Genomic DNA, 17,461 nt, shown 5'->3' with positions numbered 1-17,461 from the left:
TCTGCTGGAGGAGGGGTGGGGACTCACCCTTTTTAAAGATGAGCATTGCATCAGCCCGGACCTGAGGGGAGGAGGGGGGGGGTGGGGGGGGGGGGGGGAGGAGGAGGAGGAGGAGGGGCCTTTCCGATGGAGGAGGCGGAGACTTTTTACGCGCACCAGTGACGTGCGTTTGTATACAAACAGAGCAATGACCCAGAGACTCTCCCCGGAGGAACCGCAGGAATCCTCCAGCACATTTCCACATCCACCATAAAAACACGACATAATTACATTTGAGTGCTTCAAATGATCATTACTGGACATCAAAGGGTCACATTATGATGATTCAAGGTTATTATATATATATAGGCCATCCATTCCTCGGCCCCTGTGTTTACTTCCGGGCAGCTTATGTCATTCTTAAAAACTAGTGGGAGTGGTTTGGACGGTTGCCGTGGTTCAGCTGTTTTTTTATTGAAAACCTGGACGTTCTGCTGATCACAGGTCAGTGGAGGATCAGCGCTGCTGTCGGGCCTGAAGGCAGCTTCAAAGCAGACCTCCCTGTTCCGAGGAGATTAACCCAGGACGCAGTCATGTGACCTGATCCTCCTCCTCCGCTGGATCTCCTCCACGCTCAGGTGTGTGTGTGTGTGTGTGTGTGTGTGTGTGTGTGTGTGTGGTGTCCAGTTTACTATTAATGCCCAGGATGACTAACAACTGTACAGTCTGTCAACCATCAGTGTGACCTTTGACCCCTCATAAATGTTATGAGTCACACTTTCTTCTGACGCAGCTCCTAGTACTACTTATACTCTTCTTACCTGTACTACTATTATACTGCTACTTATACTCTTCTTACCTGTACTACTATTATACTACTACTTGTACTCTTCTCACCTGTACTACTATTATACTACTACTTATACTCTTCTCACCTGTACTACTATTATACTACTACTTATACTCTTCTTACCTGTACTACTATTATACTACTACTTATACTCTTCTTACCTGTACTACTATTATACTACTACTTATACTCTTCTTACCTGTACTACTATTATACTACTACTTATACTCTTCTTGCCTGTACTACTATTATACTACTACTTATACTCTTCTTACCTGTACTACTATTATACTACTACTTATATCTTCTTACCTGTACTACTATTATACTACTACTTATACTCTTCTTACCTGTACTACTATTATACTGCTACTTATACTCTTCTTACCTGTACTACTATTATACTGCTACTTATACTCTTCTTACCTGTACTACTATTATACTACTACTTATACTCTTCTTACCTGTACTACTATTATACTACTACTTGTACTCTTCTTACCTGTACTACTATTATACTACTACTTATACTCTTCTCACCTGTACTACTATTATACTACTACTTATACTCTTCTTACCTGTACTACTATTATACTACTACTTATACTCTTCTTACCTGTACTACTATTATACTACTACTTATACTCTTCTTACCTGTACTACTATTATACTACTACTTATACTCTTCTTACCTGTACTACTATTATACTACTACTTATACTCTTCTTGCCTGTACTACTATTATACTACTACTTATACTCTTCTTACCTGTACTACTATTATACTACTACTTATATCTTCTTACCTGTACTACTATTATACTACTACTTATACTCTTCTTACCTGTACTACTATTATACTGCTACTTATACTCTTCTTACCTGTACTACTATTATACTGCTACTTATACTCTTCTTACCTGTACTACTATTATACTACTACTTATACTCTTCTTACCTGTACTACTATTATACTACTACTTGTACTCTTCTTACCTGTACTACTATTATACTACTACTTATACTCTTCTCACCTGTACTACTATTATACTACTACTTATACTCTTCTTACATGTACTACTATTATACTACTACTTATACTCTTCTCACCTGTACTACTATTATACTACTACTTATACTCTTCTTACCTGTACTATTATTATACTACTACTTATACTCTTCTTACCTGTACTACTATTATACTACTACTTATACTCTTCTCACCTGTACTATTATTATACTACTACTTATACTCTTCTCACCTGTACTACTATTATACTACTACTTATACTCTTCTTACCTGTACTACTATTATACTACTACTTATACTCTTCTTACCTGTACTACTATTATACTGCTACTTATACTCCTCTCACCTGTACTACTATTATACTACTACTTATACTCTTCTTACCTGTACTACTATTATACTACTACTTATACTCTTCTCACCTGTACAACTATTATACTACTACTTGTACTCTTCTCACCTGTACTACTATTATACTACTACTTATACTCTTCTTACCTGTACTACTATTATACTACTACTTATACTCTTCTTACCTGTACTACTATTATACTGCTACTTATACTCTTCTTACCTGTACTACTATTATACTACTACTTATACTCTTCTTACCTGTACTACTATTATACTACTACTTATACTCCTCTCACCTGTACTACTATTATACTGCTACTTATACTCTTCTTACCTGTACTACTATTATACTACTACTTATACTCTTCTTACCTGTACTACTATTATACTACTACTTATACTCTTCTTACCTGTACTACTATTATACTACTACTTATACTCTTCTTACCTGTACTACTATTATACTGCTACTTATACTCTTCTCACCTGTACTACTATTATACTGCTACTTATACTCTTCTTACCTGTACTACTATTATACTGCTACTTATACTCCTCTCACTGTCTTAATACAATTACATGTAGTTCTTCTATTAATGGAATACTTCTAATGATCATACTGCTACTTCTACTTTACTTATAGTAATCTTATTACCATTACTATCGTTACTCAGTAAAAGCTGGTTTGTATTATTGTTGGAGAATATAAAGTGTATTTTTTTAATGTAGTATTATCATTGAGATTCTTTGTTCTTCAGAGATGCACACGTTTGTTCTAATTAGAGAAGATTTCAGTCACTTAAATATATATAATATAAGATAAAAAGCCTTTTAGTTTAGTGTTCAGACCAACCAATGAGATGCAGTCAAAAGAAATAATGTTTCAGCATGACCAAAAAAGTAAATGCTATTCATAAAAACTCATCTGCAGCTCGTTGCATTCACAAACTCTCCGAACGCAGAACGTATTATTGACTCACATGACCTGTAACCTGGTAAGGGAAGAGGAGATGACGAGCACAACACACACACACACACACACACAAACACACATACATGCACACACACACATGCACACACACCACACACACACACACACACACACACACACACACACACACACACACATGCACACACATATGCAAACAAACAACAAAGTGTCTCAAAATGAGAACCGCAAAAAAATGTCCTCACTCTGAAGGCCCATTTCTCCTAGTCCTCACAAAGACAGCTGTACAAGATCACACACACACACACAAACACGCACACACACTTAGCGTGAAGAAATGAATAATTCAAACGGCAAAACATTCACGAGTGAAAGGACACTTCTGTTGATTCTCTCACTCGCTTTTCCTCATAATCTCCATCACACACACACACACACACATTGTGCTTTCTGCTGCCCGCGGTCACACACGAGTACGTTGGCGTGGGGCTCTCTCTGTGTGCGAGCCTTTGTTTGGGGCTTTAGCTCGACCCGGCAGATCTAAGACGGATCAGGGAACTGGAGCAGGGGTCCAAGCGGGTGCGGTGAGGGGACTTGGTCTGACCACCAGGTGCCCTGTTACCCCCGTAGACAGGTAGAGGTAACACAGCATTCAATCTGATGTGGTCAGAAAGGTCAACAAGGACTGATGCATCAGGTGAAAGGAGCTGGTTTACAGCACGTTTTTAACTTTGTGGCAAATAAGAAAAAAGGTGAAAAAGTCCAGGAAACAAAAACAAAGCACCAAAAAGAGTGATGGTGAAGAGACAGGTGAGCTGTAAGAGAGCCGGTAGTTCCTCATGCTTGAAAGGTCGAGCTTGAAAGGGAAACTAACTGTCAGAGGTGGATCGAGATTGATTTATTTACTCAACTCTGAATGCACAATGAGCTACTTGTGACTTTTGTTTTGTTTTTTAAGGAAGGCTCATTTGCTTCCTTGGCGAGAATAAACTGAGAAGATTGAAACCACTTTGGTTGGATTGGAGACAATTAGCTTAGCCTTGCAGACTGCAACCAGGAAACAGCTAGCTAGCTAGATTCTGAACTTTATCTTTATTTGTGTGTGCAAATGAAGTTCTGAGAAATGTTAATGAGGGAACACAGGGTTGAGGGAACATAAGGCTGAGGGAACCACCCTCACTTAGCAGACAGGAAGTGTAAATTGGAGTTTATAATGCGACACCTTTGCCGTAGAGTATTTCTGCCCTTCACCCTGCTTCTATGTGTGCTCAGCTAAGAGTCTGCCAGATCTATAGCTCCGTTTTTAGCATACAGACATGACAGGAGTATCAATCTTGTCATCTAGCGCCTTGTCATGAATGTGAGCACATATTTTTTCCCTCTTTTCTACGTCTGGCTTAGTTATATAATTGTTTTCTGTCTCAAGCTTCATCCTTCTTATCTAACTCTTGCCCCACAACATATTTACTTCATTATTCACTTAAAAAATATAGGTTTATAGTATGATCAGCCACAATCCATGTTTGTTTGAATGTGGCCCTACCATTTACAGCGTTAGCTATAGGAGGCTGCAGACCTGCCCGGAACAGGATCAACAACATTTGTACATGTTAACTTGAGTTAACAGGCTAGTTGAACTTGTTTGAGATGGTTTGTTTGGGTTTCCTGGTCGTGTCTGGGATTCACATTGCCAAAGTTTTGCCTTTAGCAGATGTTACCTGGGAAGGGACTTTTTCCTTTGTTGTTTTAAATTAGTACATGTTGTTTGTTGACGTAACATAATTCTCTACTTACATTCCATCAGGTATAATTATCTAAAAGTGACAACACCTCTTTCATTTCACAAATAAAAATGGAGCTACATTTACTTTCACTACATTTTGAATTTATGTTTTTAAATAAAGACGAGAGACATTAATTATGAAGACATTTTATAATCAGTAAAACGTGCTAATGCTATGGAGTGCCTCTGTCTGCAGAGAAGGGTCTTTCAGCTCACTATTTTGATTTTACAGTCCAGTTTATTTGTTTCAGTCTCACAACGAAGATGAACATTGTGGAACATTTAACAAAAGCTCAAGAGCCGGATATTTTTCCTCTGGGGTTGTTGGAGACCAAACCGGAGCAACAAGGAGATTAAATACTAACATTCATCACGTAGACTGAAACTACTAATGTAGCTTCCTGCTGTTAGGAAACTCATTGCCAACACATTAGCCACACAGAAATTGCACAATCCTCTGTTTATTCCTGTTTAAATGCATTGGTAATCACTTTTGACCAGGTGCAATGCAACATTTGTTTGGCTCTATAAAAGACAAGACATTTGCAAATTATTCCAACTTTATGGGCGACCCTGTATATACTGTATATCCTGTGCCTCATAGGATTTGACATCCACATGCCCACTATCCAAATTATTACCTCTCAGCACATCAGTTTTAATTGTGCCAGTCTCCCACCAAGCCCCCCTCTTGTGTCCAGACCAGATCGCTAACACCGCTGACCCCCCACCCCCCCCACTTGAAGCCTACACTTATTAACTTTTCATTTTCCCCGACTTTAGAGTGGGGATTTTCTTGCTCCTCAACCTTACTCACCCCGTCCGCCCACTGTGAGTGTTCTTGGAACAGTTAACCTCTAAGGAGGATCTTTTATTACAATAAAGACGGACAACTTTTCTTTTCTTTAGTTTTTTTTTTTTTTGTCCAAGGAGGAGATCTCATGATCGGCCTCGCTTTATTAGGAAAATAAAGGTCGTTGGGTTTTTTCTCCATTGGCTCAAGGTGTGAACAAAAAAAGGTTAATGTGAAGATCTGTGGGGGCCAAACATGTTCCACGATGAGAAACTCAGGTTCATAATGAGCCACCAGGGACAGTTTGATCCTGTTTTAGTAGGTATTTTACTAAGATAATAATTTATACATTAACATTAGAAAACAGTGTATTTTTTTCTCTTCTTACATCCCTTGTTTTGTAGGTGGGTGTGTCCGTGTGTCCCAATGCCCCTGAATGCAATGACCATTTGATGCTGATGACACAAAGGAGGCCATCAGACTGAAAAGAAAACAAGTCGCCAAAGAGGAAGTCAGTTATCTTTTGGGAACCTTGTTATGTTGTTCACACACACACACACACACACACACACACACACACACACACACACACACGGTTGATCCTGATCGGACGTGAGGCCTGCGACAGGATCAGGGTCACTACAAAAACACGCCTTAGCCAAACACGGCCTCCTAACACAGTGGGAAAACTGACACGGTCCAACAACCATGGCTGGATTCTCTGCACACTTTGGACCAGAACTCCAGTAGATTTGCCACAAATGTTATAATCAGATTACTTTCCCAGACAGATTCCCATGCCGGTCCCTTTCTTCATTGTGCATGATGCAAAAATACATTTCCTTTCAGAAAGTTAACATAGCCAAATGGGTGCTAGCCATTTATATTCTAGGATACAGGATACAATCAGGAACTGAAAGTCTGTTTTATGCTTTTTTTAACTTCCACACCAACTTTTGGTGGGTCCATTCAGTTTTGGTCCCATTTAATGAGATAAAATTGCCGACAAATGGTTGTTAACAAAAAACAAAACAAAAAAGAGCAACAAAAAAAAAAAGAACTTGCCAAAGGAGGAAAAACCCTGAGGACACTTCTCGGCAGCAATGATTGCAGGTACGTTGTGCATTCCAATGAACACAATTGGCGGTGTTCATTGGTGGGATGCCAGTGAGGGATCATATCCTTGTTACTGCACTTGTGAGTCTTGCTGGTTGCTTAGGAGGTAACAACAAATCTACAGCCAGGTGAAAAGAGACAATCGAGTAGCAGCACATAACATTTATGAACATTATTGCATGACTAGCTAGCTAGCAGCGATTAATCCAAACCAGGTAAAATGCCCAGTTTAACCCCACAGGATTAAAAAAAAAGTTATTTTATTCAAGCTTCCCAATGTCTAGATGGGCCGGAGCATCTCTTGATTCGGGAGCTTTACCTTAGTAATCCTCTTAGTGGTGGGAAAGTGGTTTAGCGGGCGCATTCTTTATGACAGGAGCACAAATGGGGGGATCACGTTAGCCTTAGGGGCCCGGAGGGGGGGTGCTCTCCAAAAACTTTCCATCGAGGATGGACCTCCGTCGGGCCTGTGAACCCGCTGACTTCCCCGTCCGTCTCCCTGCTGGACTGCTGTGGGATGTGTGTTTTTTTACAATGAGAACCAGAGAATCAAAGTCAGACAGATAGAGGGAAGAGAAATGTGTGAGAGGTCACAGCACAGCAATGAATATCATCAAACCTGTGGCCGTATCTGTAAAAAAAAAAAAAAAAAAATTCAATTTGGACAATTTGCACGGCAAACAAAAAATGTATCATAAATGGTAATTAAAAAACTACACTAATTTTACTTAAAAAACACAAAACAATTACTATGTTGGGGGATTTAAATGTGATTTCAGTAGTTTCTTCCAGTAAAACGTCAAACATTTTTCATATTTATAAGTTCATACAATCAAATGTGATTTGGGGTGACTAGCTAACCTTGACTATATTATAACACCACCCTTGGCCGTAAGCATGTGGTTTCGTGTTTTGGGTGTTTGATTGTCAAATTAAAAAAAAAAATCATAAAACTGTGACTTTAAGGCACCAAGACAGAAAAACTGATTTATTTCAGCTTTGTAATTAAAAAAAAAAAAAAAAAAAAAAAGACAGCAAAGACATCTCGGTTTTACTCCTCACGGTTCCAGCTGTTCTGCTTTGTTGGGCGGTACATGTGTGTTTGTGTATTTGTGCGTGTCGAGTCCGAGTGTCTCACACTTCCAGCGGGGAGAAAAAAAAGTGAAAAAGGAGGTAATTCGGTTCAGGGTGAAGGGTAAAGTCAGGGCACCGAAGTGGCACAGGAATTAGTGGGACTGAGAGGATTATGAGGACGTCATGTTTCCTTTAAAGGGAAAGACCTTTTGTCCTACAAAAATGCTGTAGTACTTGTACCTGCATCCATGAAATGTAACAAATAAGTGTTGAAAGTATTCAGTGTCATAGTTGTACATTGTTAGCCTGTAAGTCGAGACATTCGAAAAGGGTGGTTTTCTCGTAACAAAATCAGATTGTGAGAATACTTCTACTACTCATACTTATGAGGAAATCAGAGTGTTTTCTGTCATGTTGACTAGACGCACATGAAGAGTAACAAAACCCAACAATCCTGTTTTTCCTTCACAGTATGCAAAATGTCAGCTGTCAGATTATAACTCTTATTGTAGTGTTTTGGTCTCATACAATGCTTTGTTTCCAAAATAACGACCGACATGATCACTCAGAGTAATGTTGTCTTTTCACTGAGGTTATAAGGAAGGTTAAAAAGAAAAGGGTGTATGTATTTTTACTGAGAGTCTACAATATTAGGCTTTAGTTTAGTGTGTTAGCTTGCAAATATTTAATAGTTAGTTTAACACTAATCTGACGGGAATGTCATAGTTTTCATGAATCAAAATATCAAAATATCGGACAAATTTAAGTTTTGACCTGATTATGGTAAAAGATTAAAAAAATAAGTCATCACCAAAAAAGAAAAAAAGAAAAGAAAAATACAATTCTTCCCGAGAGCGACGCAAATGTACCAAATTTAAAGACAATACATCCAATAGTTATAAATAAATGTAAATGTGCAAAGTCAGTAGAGTTCTATGATTTTAGGATGATTCAAAGAAAATGTTAATTGCACTATAGATAGGCTAAGTCAGTGTTTTCCCATTAGAAAAAAATATATATGTTTGGTCTTCAGCAGCATTTGAATTGTACCATGAATTTAGACATGTTTTTTGTCAGTTTGAAATATACATTTTAGGGTTAGGGTCACTAAAACACAAATGTTAAGCTGGAGTCATGAGATGAGCTTGTGATAATGTCGTCATATTAATCATGGCCTAGATTTTGACTGGCAACTTTTTTTTTCTTTGAAAAAGGCCTTTTCACTAATGTTTGTTTGAGATAAAAAATGTAAATAGATTTAAAAGGGCACCTGCTTTTACAAAACGACTTCAGGGTTGAACTCTTCCTGTCAAATATCATGTTTTTGTTAATATGGCTACATTTTTTAAATAGCTGCTGACTGGGGAAACAATGTCGGGTCACTTCTTGATGAACTCCGAGTTCCTGTCCGGTCGCTGCGTCTCTGGTCTCGGTGTGGTATTGTTCCTCCAACACAGGAAATGTGATGAAATGCCTTCATCGTGACACTTTCCTGTTTGCCGCTGGAGGTGAGGTGGACGTAAACGGCCGACCCCGATGCCGGGAAGCGCCGGTGCCACGAAGCCACGTCTCGTCTGCAGTGAGTCAAAGTGTTAGTGACGTCCAGAAGCACAATTCAATGTATTCGGTGACATAATTCACCAAAAGTGGGATTTTAAATGGCAACCACCGAACCCAGAGCAAGCACTCTCACTTTTCAACGACTGAAATGTATTTTTTTAGATTCAGATTCAGATAATTTTGTCATTGTTACAATAACAACAAAATGCAGTTACAGCAAAGTCAGACAGACATAGTTTTCAAGTGTTTCACCCAATACTTAATACATAATTTAATTTAAATTATAGATCACCCCATAAAAAACCTCTGGTTTTACTGGGAAATGTTTGGCCGGATGATACAAAACTAATTATTTATGGCTTTAGGAAGGACAGTACTGATTCTGGACCTGTTTCTGTCTATTTTTGGACACAACAAAGCAATCACAGAAATGTATGTCATTAAACATGACCAAGATAAGACTTCAAGTTCCACTCCCTCAGCTAGCGGGAGTTATTAAGAAAGGAAAGATGATTTACTGAGTTTCTACTGTAAGTATGAAGCTGGAACCAGAAGGCCTTTAGCATTAATTAGCATTAGGACGGCTAACAGGAGACTAGCTAGCCCCACTCTTTCTTAAGCTAACAAATTCACCTCATGCTACATTCAAAATTAGGTGAGGCTAGCAGAGAAATACCAACGTCGACAATGGATAAAATATCCTAACTTTTTGACGTTTTTCCCAATGCCATCCGGCAACGAGAATATATCTTAGTGCAACAAAATCTTGAATTACATGATCTGAGCTTGAAATCCGACTTTTTACAAGTAGCGAAATCCATTGCTAGAATAACTACGTAGAAATTAGACAATTATTGTATTTACCACCATAGCACATGTCACCAAACATGTTTCGTCCATCGGACTGTACAAAAAAAAGTGCATAAACAACAATTTGTGATATTCGAGGAGTTGCATGCTGTAACTTCTACATTTCTTAGACGAGCCCAGCGAGCTCCTCCCCCTGGTTCCGGTCTTACACTAACGTGAAGCTAACTTAGTTCCTTTTATATATTTAGGCTACGTTAACACAACAATGGTCTCACTTGAAATGGAATTTTTTTCCTTTTGCATTACTTATATGTTCCGCATATTTCCTGGAGTTGAGTATTCAAAAATATTTTACTGTGGAACCCGTTTTTTCGGAAACACCGTTTTTTAAGAGATAACTCCACTTGTTCGGTTTAAACCTAGATTTTTGAATAAATATAATTTTAGTGCAGCAGAGCTTTTCTTGGAGATAACTTTCGTACAGCGGCGAGTCGACAACGTTTATTGTGTGTTCCTATGAGGAAGCCGGTATTTGGCAGAGCAGTGTGACACAGGACATATGACTAATTCATTTCTAGTGTATTTGCTATAACCTGCACTGTTATGTTGACCGACTGGAGACGCGATATTTTAAAGGAACACTGATATCATGTTATGCAATGTCTTCCGCACAAACGTACAAAGGAGCTGTTATGTATTTGAGGGTCAGGAACGGAGCAAGTGCAGTTTCCGTAGTCGGAATTCCCCACGGGAAAAAAAAGTGTTTTTCCAAAGTTCATTCATGAACACGGCCACTCTGATATCAAACTTAACTTTCATCGGATCACATCTTAAAACACGTCCTAATCCGCCTTTTTAAAATCTGTTAGCATACGGATAACAAAGTCATGCTAGCAGTTCAAACCTTCAATTACAAGCTTTGGTGATGTGCAGTTTCAATAAAGACTTGTTACCGTTCATGTTTTGGTAGCGGTAAAGCATTTGACGTTTGACTTCCCACATCACACAGCCCCAAACAAACAAGCTTTTAACGTTAGCATGAGCAGCGTTAGCTATTTTGTAATATTGCCGAACGTCAAATAATCCTTTCTCATTGTTCATTGTTAAAAAAAAAAAGTCACGCTTTGTTCCGCTTTTTTATTTTGCAATGCACAGTGACAAAGCACATTGTAATTTAATCCTGCCGACTCGCAGGACCGGTTTGGGAGCTTCACCTCCGGTCTGTTGTTTTATTTTTTTCTTATTTTACCAACGAAATCTATCTTGTCTTAGACAAGTGCTGGCTAACGTCCCGTTCCTGTGTGACAACAATTCATCCGTGACTGTGACAGCTTTTACATGTTGCAATGGAAAAAAAAAAGAAGAAAAGGTGTACAGAAAAACATCAACACCTGCTGCAAAATTTCACAGGACCTGCATGCAGGGTCAGCTGATGTATCTGCAACGTGACCTCTTCAGTTAACCAGGTAGCCACTAGGTTTAGGTTTAGAAAACCGATCACCCCCTCCCACACCCAAGTAGTCGTCCTCACTGTTTATACTACGTCAACAGCTCTGAGGGTTTGTATTTTCTCGTGACTCCTCCACAACCTCCTTGACTTTCCATTGTTTCCGTCATGACGTGTCTTTTTTTGCATCGTGAGGTTATGTTAGGATGACTTTTCTACAGAAATTATAATTTTCCACAGTTCCACCTTGTCTTTTAAGCGTTTACTGGATTTTTTTATTTTTAGCAGCGAGCCAAAAAGCGCTGCTTTCTAATCTGTGGGAGAGTGAGAAAGTGGAGGTGGGTCACCAGGTGGCAAGGAGCTTCGGTTATCTAACAAACGGGAATCTGACACAAAGTCATCAAAAACCTCAGACCGACCCTCTTCACGCCCCCACACATGTCAACCTGTGGCTGAGAAACATCTCGACCTCCCATTGGATGATTATTTGTAGACTGTTAAAGTATTAAAGATATAGAATTTAATATGTTTTTAAAACCAGAATATTTGTCCTTCCATTAGTTTTAATAAAGTATCCTAATTGTAATTGTAAACTTAGTATTGCTGTTCTTTCATAGAGATGTTGGTGATTGATTTCCGTTTTTTAAATGGGATTTATTTTAACAGCTTGGCTCTTAACATTGCAAAGGCGAGCCGGTGCTAACAGCGCTAACGGTGCAAACAGCGCTAACGGTCAGCCCGCTCAACAAAGCAAGAAGAAGAAGCTTGAATAACAACACACACAGAGGGAAAGCTGCTTCATTCATGAATGAATGACAATTTATTTCAGACATGAAAACAAACAAAACAAAGCAGAAGTAAATTAAATCATAAAGCAAAGCAACATTTAAAGCATACAAAACATATTCCCATAAAAATTATTAACAAAAGGAGTATTAAGTTTAATTTTATTTAATCATACCACTTCTTCACAATTCAACAAATAATTGTTGGCAATCATCATGCTCCACTAATGATTTATTTAATAGCAAGTAGTTATTTGCTGCTATATTGATATCCAGAATGTTTTTTTTTAAACTCCTTTTAAATAAATAAATAAATAATTTTCATATGAGTGAATTTATTTCTTCATTGAACGTGTGTTTATTTCATCCTGTTTTTATTTTAGTTTCACTCAGATCTTGAATCTCAATGCTTGTCAATGCAATCAGTGCCTTCAGGCTGTGACTCCCATCAAGCCGTCATTGATTTCAGCCGTGCAAGGGGGCGGAGCTAAAGCTATATAGTGACCTGCTGAAGGTTTACAGGCATTGAGATGTCAGTTTGTTGTGCTGCGGTTGACCAAAATGTTTGGGGAATCAACTTTAGGGGGATAGGTTATTCCAAAAATGCAACGTTCTACATGATGATATATTATCATGGCACATCAGGGTCAAGACAAAGCCATCTGGTTGATTTTCTTTTTAAATGAAACTTCAGTCATGCAGTCTGATGCAATACAAGACGAATTTACAAACAGCTGTATTCATTGATAGAGACAAAAGACTCTTTACTTTCCTTGTCTTAAAGTGACAGTACATATATTTCAATCAGAGCTGGAATTAAATTAGAAACATTCTCCCTTGATGAGCTCATAAAAGTGACAAAAGTGAAAATGGGACGCCTCTGTTTGCACCTGTACTGACCTAAAGGTTAAAATGCTGCAAACGCTCAGCGGCTCATTTTGTTCAAGCATTCCTCTTCGTATACGTAACAGCATTTCCAGAATAAGTCAGACTCGAGACCGGTATTTTAATAAAAGATTAACTTTTTGAACCCCCATGTTTTAAAGTGTGGCTATGCTGGAACGCTAATAAACTGTCACATTCAAGAAACAAGTTCATCTTTTTGTAAAAAAAAAGGACAATTTCTAGCACTAAAATACATTAAATCCAGAAACTCACAAAGAACAAACATGTTTTAATCTGATTTACAACCAGTTATCATAATTAGGTTAAGCAGTTTGAAAAAATGTTTTTTCAACAATTTAAAAAATACAAGTAATATGTATATATATTTATTTTTAAATAGCATATACATATTTGAAGTTTCAGGATATCTTGCGTGCTTTAAAGTGCAACCACACCCAACAAAGTGAGACCAAAGAAATCTAAACAATAGTCATTATCCTCCATTATATCAAAGTGTATAATCAAAAAAAAGGTTTGTCCGTTCAGTTCCTCCTAACCTAGTTTCTATATTCAGGTTTAACTTCTCTTCCTGAGGCTGCAACGTTGGACAGGAAGAAAAAGAGCGATTGGTACCAAATGTGTCGGCAAAATAAAAGCTTTTTTTTTTGTTTTTGTTATCCAGAAATTAAAACCCACACAGCCTCATTGTACTCCGGTCTCCACCCTTAATCATCATCTTTTTCTCACACAGTCAAACACATGAGCTCATCGGATTTTGTCGAGTCATGCCTGGTTATTAGATACCTGAGTCACCTGGAGGAAATAAAAGGCAGCAGGGCAAACGGCAACTCTCACCAAAACAAACACACAAATAAAACCAGGCATTATGGTGTTTATGGTGCTGCCAGGGGTGATTTCTTTAAAAAAAAAATGAATTTGAATATACCAACAGAGGCCTGCTTCGTGGATTTACATTGTGAATTCCATATTGAGCTCGTCTGAGTCTCTTGACCCAGCTTTTACAATAACTTACATATTTCCTTCTGGCTGCAACCGTCTCTCCTTCATGAAAATATCAAGACTAAGCCTTTTTAAATGACGACTGACTTTTTGGAATTTTAAAAGATATTGTTTTTCGCCTGAAAGGAATATAACCTCGTCTCTGTTCTTTTCGATGCCACACATTTTTACATTATCCAGCAACATCTGCAGATGTTTCATCAGAGGAACTGACAGAAAAAGCACACGTGTAATTTAGATTACTATATAAACATAAAAGCAAATTAAAATCTAATTTTCTAAAGGGATACATAAAATAAAAACACAAATCTCAGAAACCTAAAATGTACCTCATTGTGTTTTGTTAACAGGGAGGATGATAACATTTACTAAACATTTTACTTAAGTATGGAATAGGCCGATCAAATACAAATTTTACTTAAAGGTAAGGTAGGCCCTCTGTGTGTGTTGTTATCCGAGCTTCTCCTTGTTCTGGTGACGTAGCATGTGAGCGTACCCCACAGGCTAGCTCATGGCCGCCTCGCTGCACAGCAGTTATAGCTGCTACTATTGTAGTTTGCACTAGTTAGCAACGTTAGCTGTTAGCCAGCCGTCGCCATGTTGAGAGCTGTAAAGAGACAATAGAAATGCTCCAAAATGTGTGTATACATAGCACCTTTTAAGTAGAGTACTTAAGTATAGATTTTCCTTTTTTAAATGAAGGAAACTACATTGACAGCTGTAATAGAGACTTCTGGTGATGAAGGTCCTGAATGACGTGAAAAAATGTTTAAACAGACTGCCACTATTTGAAGATTGATATTTGACAGGCATTTCTAAATACGACCCACGAGAAAATAGAAATGACCAAAAATGTTGGCTTTATTTGGACAACTGTGAGAAGTTCAGATATGGTGTGAAATTAGGCGACATCAGTCTAAATTCATCATCTGATCTGCAGCTTTGGCTAAAATTCAGTAGTAAAATCTTATCTTGGATGCATCTGCATATTTGACAGTTTTTGTGTACAGAGATTCAACATGAAACAAAAGTCCAACAAAAACTTACAACATAGAATACTTTAAAACCATTATTATTATTATTATTTATGGTGTATATTAATCATAGCATTCTTTAAATCCTCCAGCAGGGAACTTTAAACCGATCTCACAAGATGTCCTATCATTGTTTGGCTTTTTACCTGAATGGAAATGTTTGAGTGATGAGTCACAACGACACTCTGCAATCTTATCTACAGGAAGTGATCGGAGACATGTTATCACTCGTATTTGGATAACGGTTAGTGTTGTGCAATCCTTGAAGCCAAGTTTGGAGTTATAAAGAATAAGAACAAGTCAATAAAGATAAAATAGTGGTGGCAGGAGGCGTGTTCAGTCATAAAGGGCTTATATTGAAGTAATGGCCTATTTATACTGTACGATATCCTTATAACAAGCACTGACTAAAGACTTAGTACTGTAATATAACAATAACTTTAATTGTATAACACTTAACATAGTCACAAATGGAGGACTTTAATTAAGGAGACAGTTGTTCACGTCCTGTGCAGTGCACTAGAAGTAGAGTTGACATTTTTGTTGTTTGTGTCTTTAGTCATGTGACTTGTTTGTCATCACTCAGTCAAGTTCACGTCAACCAAGATCTTTACATCCGAAAAGTTCATATCATATAAGTCGGGTGAACAGGAAGGAATAATCATGTATCATTTGCTTAGAAATTAAAATATAGCCTACTATGTCTACAAATTATATGGAGAAAACACGAGGTCCCAGAATTGAGCCTTGTGGTACACGTTACTCTTTTCTACAACTTCCTGTCAGAGAGGTTTTGATCCACTCAGTTTTCTTCAACTTTAACTTTTGAGAAAATCACGCGAATGGCATATTTCAGAGCGTTATACTTGAACAGTTTTAAATCAAAATGCAACTTTCTTGATGTGGAAAATCATCTTTTGAATTGACAAACCTGTCATTCATGGCACAATTTAAAAAAAAGTGTTTCTCTCTTTGTCAATTTAAATAATTCCTATCTTCAAGACAATGAAGGGAAAATGCTGAATGCCACTCGTTCATGTGACCCGGGGTCGGGACCACGGCGCGTTATAGGTTCAGTATGTTTCACACGGACACACGAGACTGCAGGGTCGGAGCTCGGTGTTTGCAAACATAGCACAAAACGTTACTGCATATTCTTGGAAAGGGCGTGATATGCTCAGAAGGGGAAACAAAACAACCGGAGCAGCGAGCCGAGAGGCAGTGTCACAACTTTGCCCGCTGGTGAGAAAATAAATGGACCGTTCACCTTGATGCCTACTAAAATACACACGGCAAAATGGTACACGCCGTTCACAATAGTTCTTTCTCGGGTATTACTGTCTTTGAAATAGATTTGTTTTCCAGCACAGCAGGAGAGGAGCTGATGAAAGCAGGAAGGACGGCTTGTCTGCAGCAGAGCTTCTACAGGTCGAGAGATTTTAATGCTCATCTCTGCACAATAATAATTAAAAACATCATATAATGCAGGTCAAAGTTTGCTTTTGAATTCTCTAAAGTCAGATAGATGTGCTACCTTTGAGGAATGTTGGAGATGTGTATTTTTTATTTTTTTTTTTTCTCGCCATTTTGACACACCTCATAACATTTGTTCACCTCCCTCTCACACCAGAACGTGGTTTCTCTCACCATGTCGCCATCTTCGCCACCTTTTGCCAGGCAGCACCTTCCAGTTATAGACGCGGCGAATCAACATGGCCGGCTCTGATCTCTGACACCCGGAGAGCCCGAGGAGCTGCCGTGTACCTGAGAGGAGGAGGACCCGGATCCCACCCGGGAATCAGTGTGTTGCATAACCAAGCAGAAATGTCACAGACAGCAACATAGACTTTATACACATTAATAAAGAATATTTAAAAATCTGAGCTTGAGTTGATTCTCTAACTCACAGACACATTCATTCTACTTACACCCTTTCTTCTGGAGCTTTTGTGCAAATCACATGGTATTCATTAGATTAAAAAAGACACCACAT

Source organism: Eutrigla gurnardus (genome assembly GCF_963514095.1).
Source record: "Eutrigla gurnardus genome assembly, chromosome: 21".
NCBI classification, from domain to species: Eukaryota; Metazoa; Chordata; class Actinopteri; order Perciformes; family Triglidae; genus Eutrigla; species Eutrigla gurnardus.
Note: the sequence above shows the minus strand (reverse complement) of the source record.